Source organism: Lemur catta, chromosome 14 (genome assembly GCF_020740605.2).
Source record: "Lemur catta isolate mLemCat1 chromosome 14, mLemCat1.pri, whole genome shotgun sequence".
Lineage (NCBI taxonomy): Eukaryota > Metazoa > Chordata > Mammalia > Primates > Lemuridae > Lemur > Lemur catta.
Genome location: NC_059141.1, coordinates 67825349 through 67848006, shown reverse-complemented (window position 1 = coordinate 67848006; position 22658 = coordinate 67825349). Strand labels below are relative to the sequence as shown.

At 51.0% G+C, this 22658-nt stretch overlaps 1 pseudogene; it reads left to right on the top strand.

The window, feature by feature from the left end:
* Window positions 1–15230: 15230 nt before the first annotated feature.
* On the top strand, window positions 15231–22356 carry LOC123649760 (annotated as a pseudogene).
* The last annotated feature ends 302 nt before the right edge of the window (window positions 22357–22658 follow it).

Genomic DNA, 22658 nt, shown 5'->3' with positions numbered 1-22658 from the left:
TAGGATATGCATATATTCAGCTTTAGTACATGATGCCAAATAATTTTCCAGAGTTTCGTACTAATTTGTACTTCTGTCATCAGTGTATGAGAGTACTCATTATTTCATATTCTTGTTAACACTTGATATGTCATTTTTTTTGAAGTTAGTCATTCTGGTACAGTATATCTCATTGTGGTTTTAATGTCTATATCCTTGATATCTAATGAAATTGAAGATATTTGTTGGCCATTATATATCATCATTTATTGAATAGCTATTCAAAGAGCCTATTGCTGGATGTGAGGGTGATCTGGCTGTGACATCTGTCATCCCATTGATTGCCAGGGTTGATTTGGCTGATCTGGCTGGCTAGGTGGGTGTCCTCTTCCTCCCTCACTGCTCCATGTGTATCCCTCCCGAAGCTGTGCTCTCATTGAGGACCGTCCTTTGGTCAAGGGTATATAAGTAGCTGCGCTCCCCTGCTAGAACCTCCAAACAAGCTCTCAACAAGCCTATTGTTGATTACATGTATAGTGTAGTCCCTTTCTGTGTGGTTTACATTTTCACTGTTAATGGTCTTTTGATGAATAGAAGTCCTTCTAATTTATCAGTTTTTCTTATTGTGTCCTGCCTTATTAAAAATACTTATTTTAAATTATGTATTATTAATAATTATTTATTAATGTTTATTATTATTTTATGTTCTTCCTGTTTTTATTTTCGTTTGCCAAGCTCATGAAAATATTCTCCTGTGTTACTTTCTAGAAGCTTTGCTGTTTGTCTTTTACATTTAGATCTACCATCCTCTTAGAATGGATTTTTGTACATGGTATGAGATAGGGTTTATGTTTACTTCCCGCCCCCCCCCCCCGCAAAATGTGCTAATGCAGAGCCTCCTTTTCCTCATTGCTTTGCAGTGCCACCTTTGTCACAGAATAAGTGTCCATACGTGTGCCTTTCTCTTCATTTGACTAATTTGCCTCCACCTAGCTTTATAATCAGTATCTTGTCTCAAAAAACTTTTTTTTTTTTTTAATAGAAACGGGTTCTTGCTCTTGCTCAGGATGGTCTCAAACTCCTGAGCTCAAGTGACCTTCTGAGCTCAAGTGATCCTCCTGTCTTGGCGTCCCAGAGTGCTAGGATTACAGGCATGAGCCACAGTGTTGGGCCTATAATCAGTATCTTGATACTGCTGCTCGTCTGGGGAAATTTTCTCTAATCCTTATACATTAAATAAATATCCTACCAAAGGCCATTGAAGAATTTGGGCTGTTTCTTACAGTTTCACCTTCAACTTGCATTTCCTTGAAAAAATAAATCTCAGCTCTAGTATTTGATGTATTGAATTTCTCCCCAGAAATAAATAATAAATATATAAAAATATAAGTGTATATATACATATGTGTATATGCCTATAGTTACAGTTAGATATAACTTCTTCTTCTTCTTCTTTTTTTATTTTTATTTTTTTTTGAGACAGAGTCTCACTCTGTTGCCTGGGCTAGAGTGCCGTGGCATCAGCTTAGCTCACAGCAACCTCAAACTCCTGGGCTCAAGCAATCCTTCTGCCTCAGCCGCTGGAGTAGCTGGGACTATAGGCATGCACCACTGTGCCCGGCTAATGTTTTCTATGTATATTTTTAGTTGTCCAGCTAATTTCTTTCTATTTTTAGTAGAGACGGGGTCTCGCTCTTGCTCAGGCTGGTCTTGAACTCCTGAGTTCAAATGACTCTCCTGCCTTGGCCTCCCAGAGTGCCAGGATTACAGGCGTGAGCCACCGCACCAGGCCATAACTTCTTTTTATAAAAAAAAATGCATTCAATAAATGAATTGGTCAGTGATTGTTAATTTTACCTTAAGTTTGACTCCATTAGATTTTGAGAACATTCTTGTCAGAATCATTTTGCTTCGTTTCTCTTGTGTGTCTGTAAACAGCTAGAGAAAATGCATGTTCACCTTTTGATTGGTATGTTCTTTATTAGATATGTTAAACATTTAAATTAGGTTATAGTGAAATCTTCTTGGCCTGAGAGGTATTTTGGTTTCTTAAATATTTTTTTTTTATTTTTTTCCCTCTGAGCCATTAAATAAATGTTGGTTCATTATTAAATTCTCACCAAGAAATGTTATTCTTAAGTTCTTGGAGACATCATAATGTTCTCAGATGTACCACCTGCAGGAATCTGCTCTAGTAGGAGCCATGGTTTGCTTTGAGATACTGGGTGTTTTTCCCTAAATTTGTGTTTATTTGCACATTGTCATTTTTCTTATTTCATTTTTGGCTGGTTCCTGTGTTACCTTCCTAACTTACCAACTTCTTAGGTGCTCATTACATTCCTTAAATACATTGTTTACAGTATAAGTTCCTTTCATGTCTTTGGAATCCTACATATATCTTATATCTCTAGTCTTGCCATCTATTCTTAGCAAGAATAACAAGTGGGACACACTAATAATTTTACATAACCCTTAGTTATGTAGACTAAAGCATTATCCAGGTCCTTGGGCAACTCTCATTTTTAGTATTTCAACATAGAGAACATTTGAATTTTTAAAATTTTCTTTCAGTCTAGGAGTACTGGTTTGAAACAAAGATTTCAGCTGTAAAGCAAAATACTACTGAAGGATCTGCTCTGGGAGAAGGAACAAAAAAATGTCATGATGGAAAGAGACCTGCACTGGGAGGGCAGAAACTCCACAGGGAAGAAGCTCTATAAATGTGAGGAATATGGGAAAGTCTTCAAATATAATTCCTCCTTTGTAAGCCACCAGAGAAATCATAGTGTTGAGAAACCACATAAATGTAAAGAATGTGGAATAGCTTTTATGAGCAGTTTATCCCTTTTAAATTATCATACAGTTCATGTAAGTAAGCAATCTTATAGATGTATTGAATGTGGGAAATTCCTAAAGGAGCGCTTGACATTAATTAATCATCAGAGGATTCATTCCAGAGGGAAATCTCATAAATGCAGTGATGTGGAAAAGCTTTCAGGAAGAACTCTATCCTTTTAAATCATCAGAGAATTCATACTGGTCAGAAACCCTACAAATGTAACAGCTGTGGGAAAGTCTTTGCCTAGACTGCAGCGCTTACTTGTCATGAAAGAATACATAGTGGAGAGAAGCCTTTTAAATGTAATGAATGTGGGAAAGCTTTCAGGGATAACTCAACTGTATTGGAACATGAGAAAATCCATACTGGTGAGAAACCATATCGATATAATGAATGTGGAAAAGCCTTTAGGATGAGTTCAACTCTTGTAAGTCATCAAAGAATGCATACAGGAGAGAGACCCTATCACTGTAGTAAATTTGGTAAATCTTTCAGGTATTGCTCATTTTTTACTGAACATCAGAAGATTCATGGTAGAAACAACTGTTTCAGTGCAATGACTGTGGGTAAGCCTTATGAAGATATCAACCCTTATTGGACATCAGAGTATTCATACTGGAGAAAAACCCTATCACTGTAAGAAATGTGGGAAAACCTTTTGGCACAGCTCAGGCCTTGTTGAACATCAGAGACTCCATACTGGAGAAAAAACTTATAATGAATGTGGGAAAGCTTTTCCCCAAAGTTCAGCACTTAAACAGCATAAGAAGATTCATAACACAGAAAGCCATCAAATATAGTTAGTGTTGTAAATCACGAAGAACTAGTTTATTCCTTCTGACCATCATAGATGAAACATTCAATGAAGTACACATTTAATAAAAATATTCTGTGTACCTCTGTCTGAGAGAACTTCTCACTTGCGAGAATATTCACTGTGAGGTTTGTACTAGTGAAATATTTGAAGAAACTAAATGTCTGTTGGTGTGAAAATAGTCATTATAGAATACTGTGTGCTGCTTGAAGGAATGAGATAGAGCTCTAAATAATGTACAAAGCTGGGTGTGGTGGCATACTCCTGCAGTCCCAGATACTAAGGAGGCTGAGGCAGGGGGATCGTTTGAGCCCAGGAGTTTGAGGCTTTAGTATGCCATGATTGTGCCTGTGAATAGCCACTGAACTCCACCCTGGGCAATATAAGGAGACTCCATCTCTAAAAATAAGTAAGAAAACAAAACAAACAAACAAAAAAAAACCCCACAAAAAACCCAAGAAAGTAACCAAAAAACAGTAGAAATACCCTCATGGTACTTTGTTAACTTAAAAAAGTAAATTGCATAAAATTATATATTACCGTCTTATTTATGTTTTTTAAAATGATGCTATTTTTGCTTGACCTGGAAAAATAAAGACCAAAGTTCAACCGCAGTCATCTTTGAGGAGGTTGTGATACAGGTTGAACATCCTTAATCTAAAAATCTGAAATCTGAAGTGCTCCAAAATCTGAAAATGTTTGAACACTGGTAAGACACCACAAGTGGAAAATTCTACAGCTGACCTCATGTGATGAGTCTTAGTCAAAATGCAGTGAAAACTTGGGTTCTATCCCCAGGGTATCTCATTATGTATACTCAGACACTCCAAAATCTGAAAAAAAATCTGAAATCCAAACCACTCTGGTCCCAAGCATTTTGGTTAAGGGATACTCAAACTGTATTGGTCTGATGAAGTAAAAATATGACTTTGGCTTTGTTATCTGAAATATTTAATCAAGCATACATTCCTGTATCTTCTATGATATTGTTTTCTTCCTAAATGAGAAAATTCAGAAGCCATAAAAAATGCCACATAAAAACTAAGAGCTTTTGTATGACCAGATGCTTCAGAGTATTAAAATACAAAGGACCAGACTTGGAGAAAATGTTACTGTCATCATATTTGATGAACAACACTTAGAACATCTAGACAGTACATAAAAATACATAAGAAACATTAATATAAAAATCCCAGTGGAGAAATAGTCTTGAATATGAATGAAAAGTTATCAAAAGAAGAAATATAAATGACTAGACCCTACCAACTTTGACCGTTTGACCTAACATTTCTAGCATTCTTAAAAATCTAATCAAAAGTAAAGGTGGTCTTTACAGTATTGTAATAATGAAAAGTTGGACTCATGTCTGTTGTGAGGGCAATGGTTAAGATACATGCATTCTTTGGACTACCACGCAGTCACTTAACATTTGATTAATTAAAAGGCAGTTGTTTAATTCATCAACTAATGTTTGATGAGTTAGACTTGTATGAACCAACAGGGAAAGCTGTCTACGACATTAAGTTGAAAAAGATCCAAAGCATAGAATAATGGCATAGTACCCCTTTCATGTAGTTTACAGATTACGTGAAACTTTTATGATAAAAGTGTATCACTGATGTAGTTTAAAATAGAAAAGAAACTAAAGCAAACTGAGAAAAGAATGTTATAAAATAGAAAAGAAAGGACCTCAGCATTCAACCCAAGAAACTAGAAAAGGGCCATATTGAGTGAAGAGAAGCACAGTTGTGTAGACATATGTTTATTGTTAGTGAGAACTGGTTAAGCCGCTTTGGATAACAGTTTGGCAACATGAATGTAAATCTACCTAATCAATGTTCCCATTGACCTAGAAATGCCACCCAGAAGCTATGTAAGGAAATAATTAGACTAGCTTACAGAGTTTGTCTTGGCTCATCACAGCATTGGTTATAATAAAATCTTGGAGAATCAGGAAAAACATCTAAGTAGGGCAATGTTAAAATAAATAATAGAGCTCTCATAGGCTAGTAGCCTAGTTACTACTGAGGCAAAATAAACCATTCCAAATTTAGTTGCCCATTTGTTATGCTCACAGATTTTGTGAATCAAGAATTCCAAAAGGGCACAGCATGAACAGCTTTGTGACTTCATTAGTTCTGGGGTTTCAGCTGGTAAATTCAAGGCTGGAATTGACAGGTGGGTGTGGAATCATCTTAAGCTGCTGCAATACATAGCTGTAAATGGCTATTGAGCATTTGAAATGAGGCCAGTCTAAATTGAGATGTGTTATAAGAGTAAAATATGCATCAGATTTTGAAGACTTAGTGTTGCTGAGAGTTAGCTACTGTCCCATCAAAACAGGTCCCAGGCAGGATCATCACAAGAGATTTGGAAATAATAGAGACAGAGACAAAGTGCAGTTTAAAGAGATGGGGTCCTCCAGCATTCCTGTGAGCTGTGAGGCCCTGAGTGAAATCCCACATCAGTATTTATTGTTACAGCAAGCAGTTGTCATTGGTTAAAGACTATGTGTACAGCTCATTTGTTGAGGTTTCAAGCGCTTCCTAAATGTTTCAAGGGACCCTTACCTAATTCTGTCTACAAGAATAGACGGTTACAAAATGTTTCTAAGATAAACCATGCAGCTGCAAGAAAGGAAGGTGTTTATACTTGGCAGGGCTAATCATGAATAAGTAAGGCAGTTTAACATAAGCTTGGATATAATGATTAGAGTTCAAATTAAAAGTCCACTCTCGACTATTGTTTGTATTTAATGTGTGTGCCAATCCAAGCCTGTAGAGGGTGCAAAGCAACTGACAGTTTCCACAATTGATCATGAATAGGGCCATTTAAAATGTGAGAGGCTGGAGGGCTCATACTGTTACTGAGCCATCTAATATGACTTTGAAAGCCAGTGTCTTTTACAGGCATTGAGGTGGCACTTTTATTCCAGTGAAATTTCTTAAGATTGTGAGAGGAGGCAGGATGCCCACAGGGACTCCAGTCTAGTATGTAGGTAATCTAGTAAGAAAGCATCCCATGTGGGTTCTACAATTTTCCCATTGTACCCACTTTTTAGAGTCAGTAATTACTACCTCTTTACAACTGGGTACATCTGTGGGTGCAATCTTAGAATGTCCAAAAGAAGAAAAAGAAGAAATGGTTAGGAGGAACAACCTGGCCTTAGTTTTATCACTGGTTGATTTGCTGGTGACCAGCCAGGTTTGGGTAGCAGGTTTTAAAGAATGAATACCTTTACCAATACATATGTGAGGGCCCTCTGTTCCAATATCATATTTATTAATTTTAGTGCCTTCCTTGTTGGATTTCATTCGACCTCGATAGTCATAGGGTCCCGGTGGCCAATTGGAATCATTAACGAATACTAAGAAAGGGGTGTCAGCCCAGTTGACAATTTTATTTAAAGGTGGGTTAGGAATATAGGCCCAATAGTGATAGGTTGGTTGCCAGATACACCTACTACCATGCTCACCATGCTGATCATAGCAAGAAAAAGGTTTACAGACATTTTAGGTACAGATGTCTGATCCAAATATCTTGCTTCCTCACAGGTCCTCTTCAGCTGGCCCCATTTTATGGCTTTCGCCTGCTGTGCTTTCTGGGTTCAGGGTCTCTTGCACTTTAGTTTCATCCTTTTAAAATCCTTGGCCAAGGCTTCAGCCATATAAGGTGGCATCCTCCGCTTTTGCCATTTGGGTTTTCCACTCTGGGCTTGATTCTTCTACTGGGAATCCATATGGTTTGTCTGTCATCTGTCAAAACACAAGCAAAACCTCAACCCCACACCTTTGCCTATCCTCTCTGTTTATTTTCTGTATCATCTTTCCACCAGATAGGCTGGTGAGGGAAACAGTCTGGTTGTCAACTCCCATTTCAATGTTTCTCTACTGCTGTTAAATTGTCTTTTTTATGAATATTAAAAAAATTTAGAGTAAATAAGGCTTGATTTTTTCTATCTCTGGGGGACCATATACCTCCCCCTTTTTGTTTAAGTAACATATTTTTTAAGGTTTGATGAGTACATTCAATAATACCTTGTCCTTGAGGATTATAAGGAATCTTTCCCTTCAAGGCCACCACGTCTGCGTTTCCCTCAGCTGAAGGATGGGGAGAAGCCAGGCTGCATATTAATGCAGATCAGATGGCAATGAAAAGATTTGTTATTTCTCAGTATGAGGTTCCCTGGGGCTTCTGGCCCTCCTGGAATTGGGCAGGAAGAAGAGATCTGGATGGAATAGGGCATAAAGGGAAATGCAAAATGGATGCCATGAACCTTCTGGGTTCTATCAACCATGGTCCTGGGAAAAAAATCAATAAATACTGTGGCTCTCTCGTGAGCCAGGAAGAAGGGCATTGAAGTCGAGAGCAGTCTCTGTACTTGTCACAGAATTTCTCCTTGGTTGTACATTTCCTTGCAAGCAGAGACCATGTCCTCTCCGTCCTTTGCATGCCCATGTGAAGCTACACCAGAATCATGTAATGCATCCAAGGGACAATAAGTGGCTGTAGCCTAGGAGAGCCCGCAAACCAAATCTCCACTACCATCTACCACTGCTTGGATACTACTCTAATGCCTCTATGGAAGGCTTGCAGATGTCCTCTGGAAGACGTGCACCCCTGGGGTCAGGGAGGGTATCTGTGAGGGCCTTTGCAGCATTCTGCTCCCATGTGTCTGCAGTGCAGCGTTTGCAGCATTCTGCTCCCATGTGTCTGCAGTGCAGCGTTTGCAGCATTCTGCTCCCATGTGTCTGCAGTGCAGCGTTTGCAGCATTCTGCTCCCATGTGTCTGCAGTGCAGCGTTTGCAGCATTCTGCTCCCATGTGTCTGCAGTGCAGCGTTTGCAGCATTCTGCTCCCATGTGTCTGCAGTGCGGCGTTTGCAGCATTCTGCTCCCATGTGTCTGCAGTGCGGCGTTTGCAGCATTCTGCTCCCATGTGTCTGCAGTGCGGCGTTTGCAGCATTCTGCTCCCATGTGTCTGCAGTGCGGCGTTTGCAGCATTCTGCTCCCATGTGTCTGCAGTGCAGCGTTTGCAGCATTCTGCTCCCATGTGTCTGCAGTGCGGCGTTTGCAGCATTCTGCTCCCATGTGTCTGCAGTGCGGCGTTTGCAGCATTCTGCTCCCATGTGTCTGCAGTGCAGCGTTTGCAGCATTCTGCTCCCACGTGTCTGCAGTGCAGCGTTTGCAGCATTCTGCTCCCAGGTGTCTGCAGTGCAGCGTTTGCATGCCACGGCTGCTCCACTTCACCCTGCTGTGGACACGTGGACATCATGGCACTCAGGCAGACAAGTATGAGCACAGCTTGTGGGAGTGGCACAGGTGAGCATACACACCGGCACCTTACAGGTACCTTTAGTTTGCTTCTTGGTTCCCCCTGGCCTCCATTTCCAGTGCAGATAGGAGCCCCTCCTGTATTGTTCTGGCCTGAAGAAATAACAGCTTTCTCTTTGGCTCCAGACTGCAGAGTTCTCTTCAAAGACACTGACCTCTGCCTGGAGCAGCTTCCCGATGCTGAGATGACCTTATTTCTATTTTCCTGCTAGACCAAGGTCTACAGAGATCTTCTGCTCCAGGTTTATATCATATTTTGTCTCCTCTTCTGAACCTATTTTCTCCGAGATGGCTTTTACCTACCCTTTCCTCCTTCAGCCACCATCTGGAGGACACGCTCTACCATCCTGGTCCCCACACCTCTCTCACTGCAAGCTATGTCCAGGTCCATCTAAGCACAAATGCTCACAAGTCTGAAACCAATTCTGTTAATATTAATAGACCCAACACCCATTGTTACTACTCCAGCCACATGAAGACAAGTGACAGTGTCGATCCATTTAGAAGGGGGAAGGTAGCTGCCAGTGTGTTCTTCCAATTATAGTTTAGGGGCCACTGAAATGACCAGAGACACACACGGGTGGAGGGATAACCATAAGAAGGATGACTCCACAAAACTAGGAGAATTCAATACTGAGAGGGGGATATGCCATTGAAAAGCCATTAAAGCACGAGAGAAAGGGGAAGAAGAAAGGGACGCCACACACCCTGAGCACCTGCCAGATGCTAAACCCTCTGCAAGCCCTTTTCCTTTTAGGCTCTCTTTTACTCTCTACAACAAACACCACAAGGATACAGCTGCGTACTGACGCTTAAGCTGTGCTCAAAGTCACAGCTAATACAGGGAAAGCCAGGGAGTCAAACCCAGGTCCACATGGCTCTGCTCCAGTCAAGTTCTCTGGCTGCGAGAGAACCAGCAGAAGTAAAGGGAGGTGTGCCGAAAGTAGACATGGTGAGAGATTAAGAACAGACTATCGGGGAACAGCAAGAACAAAAGCTGATGACAAGGTGGGACTTCTTGCAGACTACAACTGCAAGGTGGCTTGGATTTCAAGACAGCTCCAGGAACCTCACCGACAAGTAAATGCCCTGTATTTTCATACTCCTGCTCAGGCAGGTGCCACATGGAGCCACCATCTGACTTCCTCAGGTGGCTCAGAGTTTCTCATTACCCCAAACTTTCATCCCTGTATCTTTTATCTTCAGCTCCCACTACAAAGTGAAAATTTCTGTCCTGCTTCCTACCTCTAAATCACAAGGGAAAGGTCAGAGCACTGGTCAGCCTACAGACCGTGTGGTCGGGCACCCAGCCTGACCCAATCAGCTGGGCCTTGCGCCTGCTGCTCCCCCTGCCTGGAGACTAATGCGTCCTCCATGTTTAGGACTCAGCTCACCTCCTCAGAGAAGCCTCCCCCTCTATCTGGCCACAGACATGGTGTTCCAACACCTCCACACACACCCCAGCTTTCAGTAACTCTCTTAGCACATTACCCTGTATTTAATTTCTTTCATTCTCAGCACTATCCCAATGCATTTTATTTCTTGGTCTCCCCCAGGAACACAAGCTACATAAAGGGAGGAACCTTGTTTGTCTTGTTCTTCCCTGGCCCCAGGACTCAGCGCTAGGAGTTGCAGCTCCTTGCAGGCATTCAAGATAACACTCTGATGAATGAACGATTAGCCCGCCAGATGTGGGCCTGTCAGCAGAGGGCTCTATTCTCCGGCAAGTGGGTACAGGGGGTCTTGTGACTTGAATAACTAGTCCAAGGGCCAGTTCTTTAATGATTTCAGATTGTTCTCATATAACGTCTTGACTACACCATGGGTCAGTATTTTTCTTAGCTTTATTTTATAGGTGAAAGAACAGATTCAGAAAAAGTGAAGTGACTTGCCCAAGGTCACTCAGTAGGTGATTGAACCCAGAAATGGAAGCATATCAGCCAGACCCTGAAGGCTTTGAGCTTCATACTGTATCACTCTTCCTCCCACCAGGGCAAGGAGGATGAAAAAGACAGACTTGGTCACCACACTCTAGAAGGACAACATCAAACAACACAAAATAAAAGTCGTTATTCTTTCACTTCCCTGGGGGTGGTCATTAGGGATCTCATTATTCCAGAAGCTGCACCAAGTACATCACAGTTCAAGAAATGTTTAGGGCAATCTGAGGATAATGGATTCACTAAGCCCCACCAAGGACACGTGGTGTAACTTTCTCAGGCCTCCTCGTGGTGGCTATCGGAGGACAACCATGAGCTCCCACGCAAGTTCTCCTCAGAATGTTCCCCCACGGCTAAGGCACACACCAGCACAGCGAGTCTCATGCCCATTAAACCAGGTAAGATTTGTGGAAGGACCTCAGGTACATGTGAGTTCTAAAACTGTTCAATTTCTTCAGTCCTCGATTATCACTTGTCACATACTTACTGAGTATGAACCGCTGTTATGGAATGAACTGTGTCTCCCCAAATTCATATGTTGAAGGCCTAACCCCCAGTGTGACTCTATGTGGAGATAAGGCTTTTAAGGAGGCAATTAAAGTTAAATGGGGTCATAAGTGTGCCGTCATCATCCAACAGAACTGATGGCTTTATAAGGAGAGAGGGGGAGGGGGGGGGGAGACCTCGATTCACCATGGGAGGACGCAGATAGAAGGTGGCCGTCTGCCAGCCAGAAAGAGGCCTGGCCAGGAACCACATCTGCCAGCACACTGATCTCAGACTTCTCAGCCTTCTGGGCTGTGAGAAAGTAAATTTGTTGTCTAAGCCACCTTGTCTGCGGTATTTTGTTATCACAGCCCTAGCAGACAGAGGCAGCTGTCTCCTAGGCACTATAACACTGCTGTGCTCCTAAAATGCTGAACTTCACACCTGGAAATCACCACAGCCCCAAGACAGCAGCTTTTCTGCACCTGCTGGCAACCCAAAGCCACATCATCCTGCAGGGCTGCCAGGCTCCGCCGGCTGGGGGACAGCCTGGCCCATAACACCCACATTCTCACCTTCCTCTCTCCTGGCTCCCCTCCCATCTGCATCCTCTGGGCTCTCACACTGTGTGGGACCCAACCAGCTATTTTTTACTATTTACGTCCACTCCTATGACACTTCCGCCAGCAGTCTGCTCAACTGCATTCATCCCGGTCTCTTTACAGGACTCCTCCTTGATTCCCAGGTCTATGGGGCAGTAGAACTGCAGAGCCCTTGGCAGGATGGGTGTAGGGTCAGGGTGCCAAGATTGGGATCCCCGCTGTGTCCTTGCTGAGGTTCGTACCTCTAAGCCTCAGCTGCCGCACCTGTAAAATGGACATGGTAATTAATAGTGCTCCCCAAGCTCTTGTGGAGAAGCGTACAGAAGACAGATGATAGAGCCACGAATGCGTTCTACAGACCGCCAGAAAAGATCAGTTTTGAGAGCGCTGGGCCGAGCCGAGCGGAGCCAAGTTAAGAACGTGACAGACAATACCTGTTAGAATTCTCAGGCGCTTTGACAATTTAACTGATGGTGGCGCGTTCCTTCGTCCGGCCTTCCTTCTTCCATTGGCCCCTCGACTGTCAATCGGACACGGGCCCGCCCCTGCGGTTCCTGACCGGTTTCCCAGGCTGATTCACCTGCTCTTTTGCAAATAGGGTCCCAGGGGAGGGCACGCCCCCGCCGCGGAGCTCGGCACTCTGGGTCGCGTGTGTGCCCGGGCCTCGCGCAGCAACAGGCGCGAGGTTGGCCCGCTGGGCGCCACGGCGCTTGCCTCGGGGTGTCGCGGCCTCAGGGCTGGGGTGCTTTTGGAGCTGCTGACTCATGAGCCGCAGCGGAGAGCGGGAGCCTGCAAAACCTAGAGACCTGGGGCGTGGTAACGCTGCTTGTCACCAGAAGTGTGATTAGGGCAGATCACCTAACCGCCTGAGCCTCTGTGTCTCCTCCAGTACGTGGAACTCATACCTGCGTCTTTGCGCTGAGTGGAAGGTTCAAGAGGACAGAGGTCTCGGCATGATTAAGAGGTGTCTCTCCGTCTCCCTGCGAAAGGTGGCCTCAGGGTGAAGGAGACGGCCTGGCGGAAAGGTTGGGTAAGTGGGAGCTGGTGGGGAGGCAGGTTCCAGCACGCCGTTGGGTGTTGGTCACTCAGGAGGCCCGAGAGAGCATAAAGGCAGACCTCGGCTGTCCCAGGCCTAGACACGCTCACCGCAGGGACGGAACCTGAGCTGGGGAGACAGGCAGATGCAGAAAGCTTGAACTGCAGCAGGGGAGGTCGAGGGGCAGGAGGAGTCCAGAGGAAGGGCCCCCACAGGAGTCCCGCCACTTGAAGGAGGGCGTGTCAGGTGGAGCTGTGTGTGCTGCGCGAGTGCGCACGTGCGTTTGGGGAGCATCAGGCAGACTGCTCCTTGCAGGGGAACAGTGTGCGCAAAGGCACAGGGGGTGGGGAGCTGCTCTGGAGGGAAGTGGCTCCGCACAACTTGAGGATCCTGGGTGGGCAAGACACGGTCCTGGGGAAGCAGGCAGGGCTGAGTCCTAAAGGGGCTTGCATGGCAGGCTAAGGAGTTGGGGCTTTACCTTAAGAGCAATGGGGAGCCATTAAAGGGCTTTGAGCTCTGGAGTAACCTGATTGAATATGCTGATGTTGGGAGCCATCCATGCCCATCCCTCAGGGCATGGGAGGGTTGCGGGCCTCCAGGAGTCACAGCCACTCACTTGCCAAGACTGGGGAGGGAGGAGAGTGAGCAGGAGGACCTGGCCGGCTGGGGCCTGCAAGGAGAGCCCAGTGCTGGGCAGTTTCCACAGCTGGGCACTGGCCAAGGCAGTCTGATACTGGGCCTTGCACCGGTGGAGCAGGGGCGAAGGGGCCTCCTTGTGGGGACCTGGCCAAACTGGCAGGATCACGACAGCATTCACTGACCCCCATCGTGGGCCAGACACGCCTCTGAGCACGTCACATTCAGTGTCTCCCTTGAGCCTCACCACAAGCCTGTGACGTAGATACCGGTATCCTGTTCTGCAGATGAGGAAACTGAGGCACAAGCAGGCTATGCAGCTGCCCAAGGTTGCCACACTAGTAAGCGTCAGGGGCTGGCTTAGAATCTGAGCAGCCTGGCTCCCGAGCCCGCACTGTGGCCTGGGCCAGCTACCACCCACGCTGGAGCTGGCTCGGGGCAGCAAGGGCACAGGTAGACCTCACCTGCGACTGCTGAGCTGCCAGGGAAGGCCAAACGTCCCCTGGGCACAAAGCCAGGCCAGGAACAGGACTGGGGGGATGGAAGAGCCACACCCTCCATCTTCAGGCACACACACCCGCCTCCACGCCTCTCTTGTACAGACAAACTCTGTCTCCCAGCTTCTCTGGCAGCCCCGTGACAGGGAAGGCAAAGGAGTGGCGGCTCCCCTGTGCCATCAGCCCTCCCATGCCCTCCAACACAGAATGTGTTCGAGATGTAGTCACGGGCTGTCCGGGTCACCTTTTCAGTGAAAATGTGCCTGTCTGGATGGGCCCAGCCCTGGGCAAGACCCAGCTGGAACCTGAGGCTCCTCCAACAGATAGAAACCTCTGGGGCTTCCTTCCCACTCCAGGCTGACATCCAGGGCTCTGATTCCAAGAACATTGCCCCCCACTTTTTCCTAAGACTTAGAGTGGGAAGTGGGCCCGAGGCTTCTTGATGTGGGGAGATCAGAACCACCCAGGGAGCTGCTTACACACAGTGTCACCTCGGTGACTCGGCCACACGGCCTGGCCAGTGGCTGCTGCACCAAAGCCCCCCATGGCCACTTGGTTGCAGAGGGAAGCCCCTCTGGGGGGTCCCCAGAGCCAGGCACTGAGAGCTGGGATGCCCCCACATTCCCAGATGACCTGCGTCCCTGTGGGTAGGGCTTCCGTCCGTGAAACGTTCCAGGAACACTCATTCCCTGGGAAAGGTTCAGTCATCGGTAGCGTGGGGACGGTCAACAGAGCTCAGCTCTGAGCCAGGCGTGGGGGAGGGGCCGGCACTACCCCGTGCCAGCTGGGTGACCTGGGCAGCTCACCGAGCCCTGCGCCCTTGCTTGTAAAACGGGCGTCAGTACTCACCTAGCACAGCTGCTGGAGACGTCCCGGGGACAAGCATTGCTCGCAAAGCACCTGGCACAAACGAGGTACCAAACCACTAACAGGAGGAGCTGCAGTGCATGACTCCACAGGCGAGGGGTACCATGAGTCTGCTCACATTTGGGCAGCATCTGGGAGCACACGGGTTCTCTTTGGATGGAATTTCCATAAGAACTACTTCTAACTATTTCTGCTGTGAAACATGGTGCTAAGAAGTGAGTCAGGAAGACGTGTCACCAGACATTTGAAGGGTACAGGGTACAAAAGGTATTTAGCTATTACTCAAAGGAAAGATCCTTACAGACATACCATAGATGGGAATCTGTTCTGTATTGTCAGGATGTAACCTGGGGCTTGGCTGGGTGGCTGGGTGGATGGACAGATGGACCAGTGGGTGGGTGGATGGGTGAGCAGGTCGGTGGAAAAGTAGATGGTTCATGAGGTGACAGAGTGGATAGGTGAACAGGTGTGTGGAAGACCAGACTCCATGGGACGATAAACTCCTTTCCATTTGAGGATCTCTGAGTCTTTCTCTACTTCAATGACCGTGTCCAATCTGCATCCACTCTTTACCATCCCTCCTCCAAAGTGTACTTACAAGGGGTCACCGATCTTAAGCATCTGAGACATTGCACAGGGCACAAGTTTGAAGATTCCTCAGGCAAGCCTTGAATTGCAAGCTTGGAAGTCAAGGGCCCAGGTACTCTGGTCATCTGGTTTATGTCACAATCTGCAGAGCATCTGAGCCCCATGAGCCCATGGACTCGCAAACACCCTGAGCTGTCAGGATGCTCAGCTGGGCCCCCCATCCCCCCAAGGTCCTGTAAGCCCCCACGCCCCAGGAGGAGGGCAGACTGAGCTCAAAGCATTCCTGAGAGGCAGAGAACCACGCCGGCCTCCCACCTTGCCTGCCGGCTCTCAGGGCAGCGCGTTCAGCTCCAGGAAGTCGTTACTCAGGTGCTCTTTTGTCTCTTAGCTTTGGGTGGGTCTGTCCCTTCCTGCTGCCTGTGCGTGATGCTGCACCTGCCTTCAGGTGGGCAGGCAGGGACAGGAGTTTGTGCGGCTTCTCCCCACAGGCTGTGGCTCCGGCTGCTCTGGCCTGTTGGCCAAGGGGCTGGAAGGCTCTGCACTGGCCTGCAAGGGCCCAGCTGCTCCCACAGCCCGGGGAAGGCACTCACCCCGCCGGGCGGGCCACAGGATGGGCAGGGAGCCTGCGCTGCCCTCCCGGCCCCTTCCTGCTTTGAGCAGGCCTGGCTCTCTTGCAGGTTGAACAGGAGGGCGTCACGGTGAAGGGCAGCTCCCACTTCAACCCAGACCCTGACGCAGAGACCCTCTACAAAGCCACGAAGGGGATCGGTGAGTGGCGTCTGCGGCCTCACCAGGCTGGGCCTCTCTGGGGCTTCACCTCTCTGCTCAAGACCCCTCCACTCACAGCCCTGGAAAGTGGGTGCTGGGGACAGCCAGGGAGTTGGGGTGTCCCCAGGATACTCTGAGACTGACTCCAATACCCAGAAAATCACACAGGCCCCAGGTTCCCCAGTAGTGGTCGACACCTGCCCCCCCAAGACTGGAGGGGGGAGGGCAGCTGTGGATCCCTGAGTAGCGGGGAAGGGGGAGGCCATCTGCTGTGTGTCCCTGTGCAAGCGACTTCACCGTCAGTCTGGGCCTCTCACGTATAAAATGGCCCCGTGAACTCTGGGCTCGTGTGTGTCTGTGAATTCTGGGTGGGACGGTGCTGGAACAGCGCCTGGCTCGGGGGTGGGCAGGGCTGTGGGGCTAACCCAGGGTCCCCTTGCCCCATGCGCTGGCCACAGAGCCGCTTCCTTCTGTCTCCAGCATCCGCCCTGGGCCGCCCTCGGCATTCCTGGGAGTGGCGAGGGCTGGCCCAGGCCTGATCTCACCCCAGGTGGGCTCTGCCCCATGAACTGGGCATTAATGGGAACCACCATTCCTAGACAAGCCTCTGCTTTCAGTGAAATCTGTGCCACTGTCTCCACTTCCAAATGAGAAAACGGAGGCTCAGGGACAGGCGTAGCTGGGCCAGGCCTCAGACCTAGAGGTCTGGGCTTAGTGCCGACTGCCCCTACTGCGACCAGCACCAAGGAGGGCAGGAGACCTCGCTTGGCCAAGCGCCAAAGGCCCAGGGGCGATGCCCAGAGCCAGCTGGTCCTCCGATGCTGTGACTGTGAGGGTGGACCTGGGCCACACCCCAGCACAGTGTGGGTGCGGGTGGTGTGGGAAATGGGGAGGCGGATTTCCTACGTGTGTTGTTTACACCGTGAAAACGATCTGGGCATTTGGAGCTATCCAGGTGGCGTGTCCCCGCTGCTCAGCCACCAAGTAGCTGGCTCCCCCTCCCCAGCCCAGACCAGTGCCCTGGGGGTAGGGGGTGGTCACACTGTGTACCCCTGCAGGGACCAATGAGCAGGCCATCACCGATGTGCTCACCAGGAGAAGCAACATGCAGAGGCAGCAGATGGCCAAGTCCTTCAAGGCTCAGTTTGCCTGGGTGGGGGGAGGGCTGGAAACAGCCTGGGATGCAGCTGCACCTGGAGCAGGCCTTTCTCTGAGCCAGCCCACTGGAAACACGGGCATCTGGGACCTGCTTACACCAAAACTATTCTCTTTTATTTATCAGAAATTCCAGTCTAATTGGCCGCCCTGCGTTTCACCTGGCAGCCCTGTTGATAGCTGCCCAGAGCCCTGGCCTGGCATCAGCCCCTTGGCCTGGCCCCACCTTGCTTTCCGGCCTCTTCCCCTCCCTCCCTGAGCTCCCTCATGCTGCCCCAGGGGCCCCAGTGGGAGCTGCTTCCTGCCCCAGGCTTTGCTTGTCCTGCTCCCTGAGCCTTGTCCTCCTTTCTCTTTCCCCAGCCCAGACTGCCGGCCGGCTCCGTCCTGTGCTGTGGCTTGGGCACTCTCACGTTGGCACTGCTTGTGCCCTTGCCCCGTCCCTTCTGCCACCCAGAGGGGAAGTCTAAGGCCAAAGAGCAAGCAGGCCCTTTGTTTCTCCTCCCAACTGCCCCAGCCCTAGGACAGAGCCTGACATGTGGGGACTCAGCGAGCACAGGAGTGAACGTGCGCACAGCCACCGTTACCTGGAAGCCTCCGCTGGCTCAGATCGTTAGTTTGGAGATTTAACGAAGGAAGGTCAGTGATGAAGCCCAAATATCCCCTGGAGAAAGCCACCTGCATTTTAGTTTCTCTCTCAGTCCTCACAGCTTGGGAACACTGATGTTCAGAGAGGTTGAAAGTTGCCCGAGATCCCAGAGCCTGTAGCAGCAAGGTTGGGATTTAACCCGGGCCTGGCAAAGCCCTTGACCTTGCTGCTGCTCTGTGCAGACCAGCTGGGCTGTGGCTCCTTGGAGGCCATGTGCCCTCAGAAGGAGACCCATGTGAGATGGGTTCTTTCATTCATCCTTGCATTCACTCACTGAGTGCCTGTGGGCCAGTGACAGGCACGTAATGGCGATGCCACCTCAGAGCTTGCAGTCTGGTGAGCAGTGGCAATTCTATTTTACTGGGGGCTGATGGCGTGCCCGGCACTGTGTCGAGTGCTGAGCTGAGTCACACACGTCTCTCCATCAGCCCCGGAGCAGCGGTAGAAGCAGGGGAGCCCTTGTCGCTGTTTGACAGGGGAGGGTGTTGATGCTCAGAGGGAGGAAAGAGCGAGCACGTGGCAGGGCCCACTCAGGATCCAGCCCGAGTCCTGGGCCCGGCCGCTGCCCTGCTGCCCACACTCAGCCGTGCCTGGCTTACGACCGGTCCCCACCTTTCCTTTCTCCTGCATCAGGATCTCACCGAGACCTTGAAGCCAGAGCAGAGTGGCAAGTCTGAGAGGCTCGTTGTGGTCCTCAGGTACCCGCCACACAGATACGAGGCCAAGGAGCTGCATGATGCCATGAAGGTAACTAGGCCAGTGGGGTGGGGGCAGGGCAGAAACGCTCCCAGTGGCTTGGGGGTCGGGGGCCAGACACTGGCAGCCCTGGGCTCCCCTGAGTGACATCTGGCACAGCCTCCTGGGCCCTGCCTGCTGCTGAGACTGCCACCCAACACCAGGACGTACTGGCCCCCGACTGACACCTCCAATGGCCGTGACGCAGCCAAAACCCTGATTTCCCAGAACCTCACCAGCCCAGGTCTGCAGCGGAGTCGGGACCCAGCCCTGCAGTCCTGTGCGGCCCCTCGGGCTCCCCTTTACTTCCTGCCACTCCTTCTGCTTCTGCAGATTCAGGGGAATGGGGACCTAGTACCAGCAATCACGTCCGTGGAAAGGACACGTCCCGTGTGGACATGCGTGATCTCCAGTCACGATCTCCCAGGCTCCCTCAGGGTGGGGGCGGCTTCTTATCCCCATCCCGGCTGAGGCTGCTTAGGCTCCGGGAGGCGGAGCGACCTGCCCAAGGCCACCCAGCTGCGGAGGGGGAGCAGGCACGGAGCTCCTGCGCCACGGCACTGGCCCGCAGCGCCCATCGCCGAAGACCACCCTGTGATTTCCCCTGTAACGTCCTCCAGCCGAGGCCCCCATCAGAGTAGGGCAGAGCAGGGACCGTCCTCCCTGAGGCTCAGGCCTCTTGAGGAAAGAGGCTGTGGACAGCACAGGGCCGCGGCAAGGCGCTCCGGCACGCAGAGGTTCCTGTCCACAGGGCTCAGGGACCAAAGAGGCGCCGTCATTGAGATCCTGGCCCCTCAGACCAAGAGCAGCTGCGGGAGATAATGAAGGCGTAGGAGGAGGGGAAGGGGGCTGCCAAGGTGGGGCACAGGGCCCAAGGGAAAGCTCCCCTTGGGGGTGGCCATGAGCCCTGGCAGCCTGGCAGGGAACAAGAGTCATGCGCTGATCTGGGCCACATCAGACAGGACCGTTTGGGGTCCATGGTGCTGAGCGCCCACTGCGTGCTGAGACCTGTGCCTGACAGTGAGGTTGGGCGTGACTCAGACCCCATCTGTGGCTCACAGCTGCTGGGCAGAGAGGCCTGTGCCCAGCTAAACTCTCTGCCCTTGAGGGCCGTGGCAGTGCTGTGGACCACAGGCTGTGTCAGCGGTGGATAGGGCTGGCCCCTTCCTGGCTGGGCACAGGCTGGCGCAGGGGACTGCGAAGAGCCATCCGCCAGGCCCTGTTGCAGTGGGGTGTGGACCACAGGCTAGCGGAGGCCAGCGTGTCCCCCATACCATGTGCCTGGTGGGCTCCTGAAGGCTTTGGCTCTGCCGAACCCGAGACGCAGGGGAGCTCCATCGGCAGCCCCGGCCGGGCTCTCCGGCCTGGCCCATCTTTGTGCTTCGAGCTTGGTTGGGCATCCACATGGCTTTTAGTTCTGAACAACCTCCCAGGTGACAGACAGCTGCCATTTGGACACCTGGGATTGCATCCACGCCCGTGCCCAGGACTCGTCCTTCCTAGAAGGCTTTAGTTAGGAGAGTGTGGGAAACAGGGCTGGAAGGAGGAAACCAGCCCTGGGAAGGGCCCGGGTCTCTGCCCGCACCTCATGGTCCCGTTTCCCTGCGGACTGCGGGTCCAGCCTGGAGGAGGACACCCAAGCAGACGCCAGCGGCCCTGGAGAGGACCCTGGTGTGCCTCGTGCAGGCAGCACAGCCAGGCTCCTGGGCCCCCCCATGGCCCCACCCCAGGGAGCAGCCCTCGAACAGAGCGGCTGGGGTCGGGCAGGGGCATGGGACAGCCCCAGTGGCCTGGGCTCACTGGGAGTGTGTCAGTGCGGTCGGAGGGTCCCAACGGGAGAGGGTGACTGACTCAGCCACACACGGGTACCCTGAAAGTGGGAAGAGAGCGGGTCCCTGACGCAGGCCCCATGCCAGGCCCCGTGCTTCCCTTAGCTCACTGAATGCCCCATTCCCTGTGAGGCGGCCCTCACTACCCCATTGTATAGATGAGAAAACCGAGGCTCAGCGAGGATAACTGGCTTGCTGAAAGTCCCTCAGCCAAAAAGCTCAGAGCCCTGCCTGCCCTCCAAGCCCGGCCCTCCCCTCAGCCCGGCTGCTCGGGTCGGCCAGCCTGCCTTACAGAGCCACCTCCCCTGTTCCCAGGGCAGCAGGGATGACGTGAGCGGCTTTGTGGACCAGGACAGGCTCTCCAAGATGCACAGGTGAGGCTGCGCCCTGCTGGCCACATGGCCTCCCCCTGCAATCAGACTGCAGCCCCTCTGTCCACGGGGCTTTATTGACACTAGGCTGGGACCCACCAGCTCAGGTCCCTGCAGGCCTTTGCCCTCTGTGTCTGAGGATGAAAGTGAGGGTGCTGGGGAGACTTGGGGGGAAGGAGTGTGACTTGGGGTGGGGGTGCTGAAGCTCCGTCCTGGCAGGAACAGCCCACACCTGGGGACGCCGGGGCTCAGGGCGGGGCCCGTGTGTCCAGGCCTCTGTAGGTCAGCCTACTGGCAGGGCACGTGGTGACCAGTGCTGCCTGGACAGAGGGCAGCCGGGGAGGGGCAGTCCCTAGAGCAGCCTGTGGCCCACATGGTGAAGAGATTTTAAGCCAGAGCTCTTGGGGGAAGAGGAGGCAGCCGAGCAGAGGAGAGTGCTGGCCTGGCGGAGCGGACTGGGCTGATGTGGCCCCAGCTCTGGGACTCTGGGCTCTGTCCCTCACCTCCTTACTCTCCTGCCTTGCTGTGGGGTCTCAGTGCCAGGATCTGTATGCCGCGGGCGAGAAGATCCGTGGGACTGACGAGATGAAATTCATCACCGTCCCGTGCACTCGCAGTGCCACTCACCCGCTGAGAGGTACCGGGGAGGGAGGGCGCAGTGCCGGGCCACAGGGCGCGCCCTGGCTGTGCAGCCTGTGCCTTGGTGCTGCGGCCTGTCGTGCTTGGAGCTGGGGAGGGAACCAGGGCCCTGGGCTCTTTCCCGGGTCTCCACATGGGAAGTCAGGGTGGCACATGGATGTGCAGTCTGATCCAAGACTCGGGGGGTGTCACACAGAGGTCCTAGTGTCCCCAAAGCAGAGCTCTCTCTCCACAATGTTTGAGGAATGTGAGAAAATCCCCAACAAGAGCAGTGAGGACAGCATCAAAGCGAGACCCTCGGCAGCAACTCCCCTTTTCCAGCTGAGCCCTTCCTCCTCTCTGTCCGCCTTGCTGCAGATTGAAATGCTGGAACACAAGCACCGGCCCCACCTGGTGTCCTGGTGTGCGCAGCTTGTACCATCCAAACTGCTTTCTGCCAGCTCAGCAAGGACTTGGGGAAGACCCCCTCCTGGAGAGCTGCCTTCCGAGGGGAGGTCCCGGTGTGTCTCGGTGCCACCCTGGCGCACTCCCTCTCTGTGCCGCCCCACTTCGAGCCAGAGGATGCCTTCCCTGGCAGGTGTGTTCCTGGCCAAGTGAATTGCCCATGCCATCCGCGCCTGGAGCCTCCAGACTCCATGCTCCCTGCAGGAGAGCAGGGCTCAGCAGCTCCACCAGGCCCTGCTGGCGGCCACAGGGGGCCACGGATGAAGCTGCCAGCCAGCTGCAAGTTGCCCAGGCTCCCACCGGCCCTACCACATGCGCCTCAGCCTCTTCCACAAGTAAGTGAGCACTGGCCCCGAGTGCCAGAGTCCTGGGCAGGGCCCTGGAGAGGGGCTTGCATGTACGGGGCCCCTCCTCCCTCCTAGCAGGCTGTGGGTAATTTACCACACCCCCCAGGG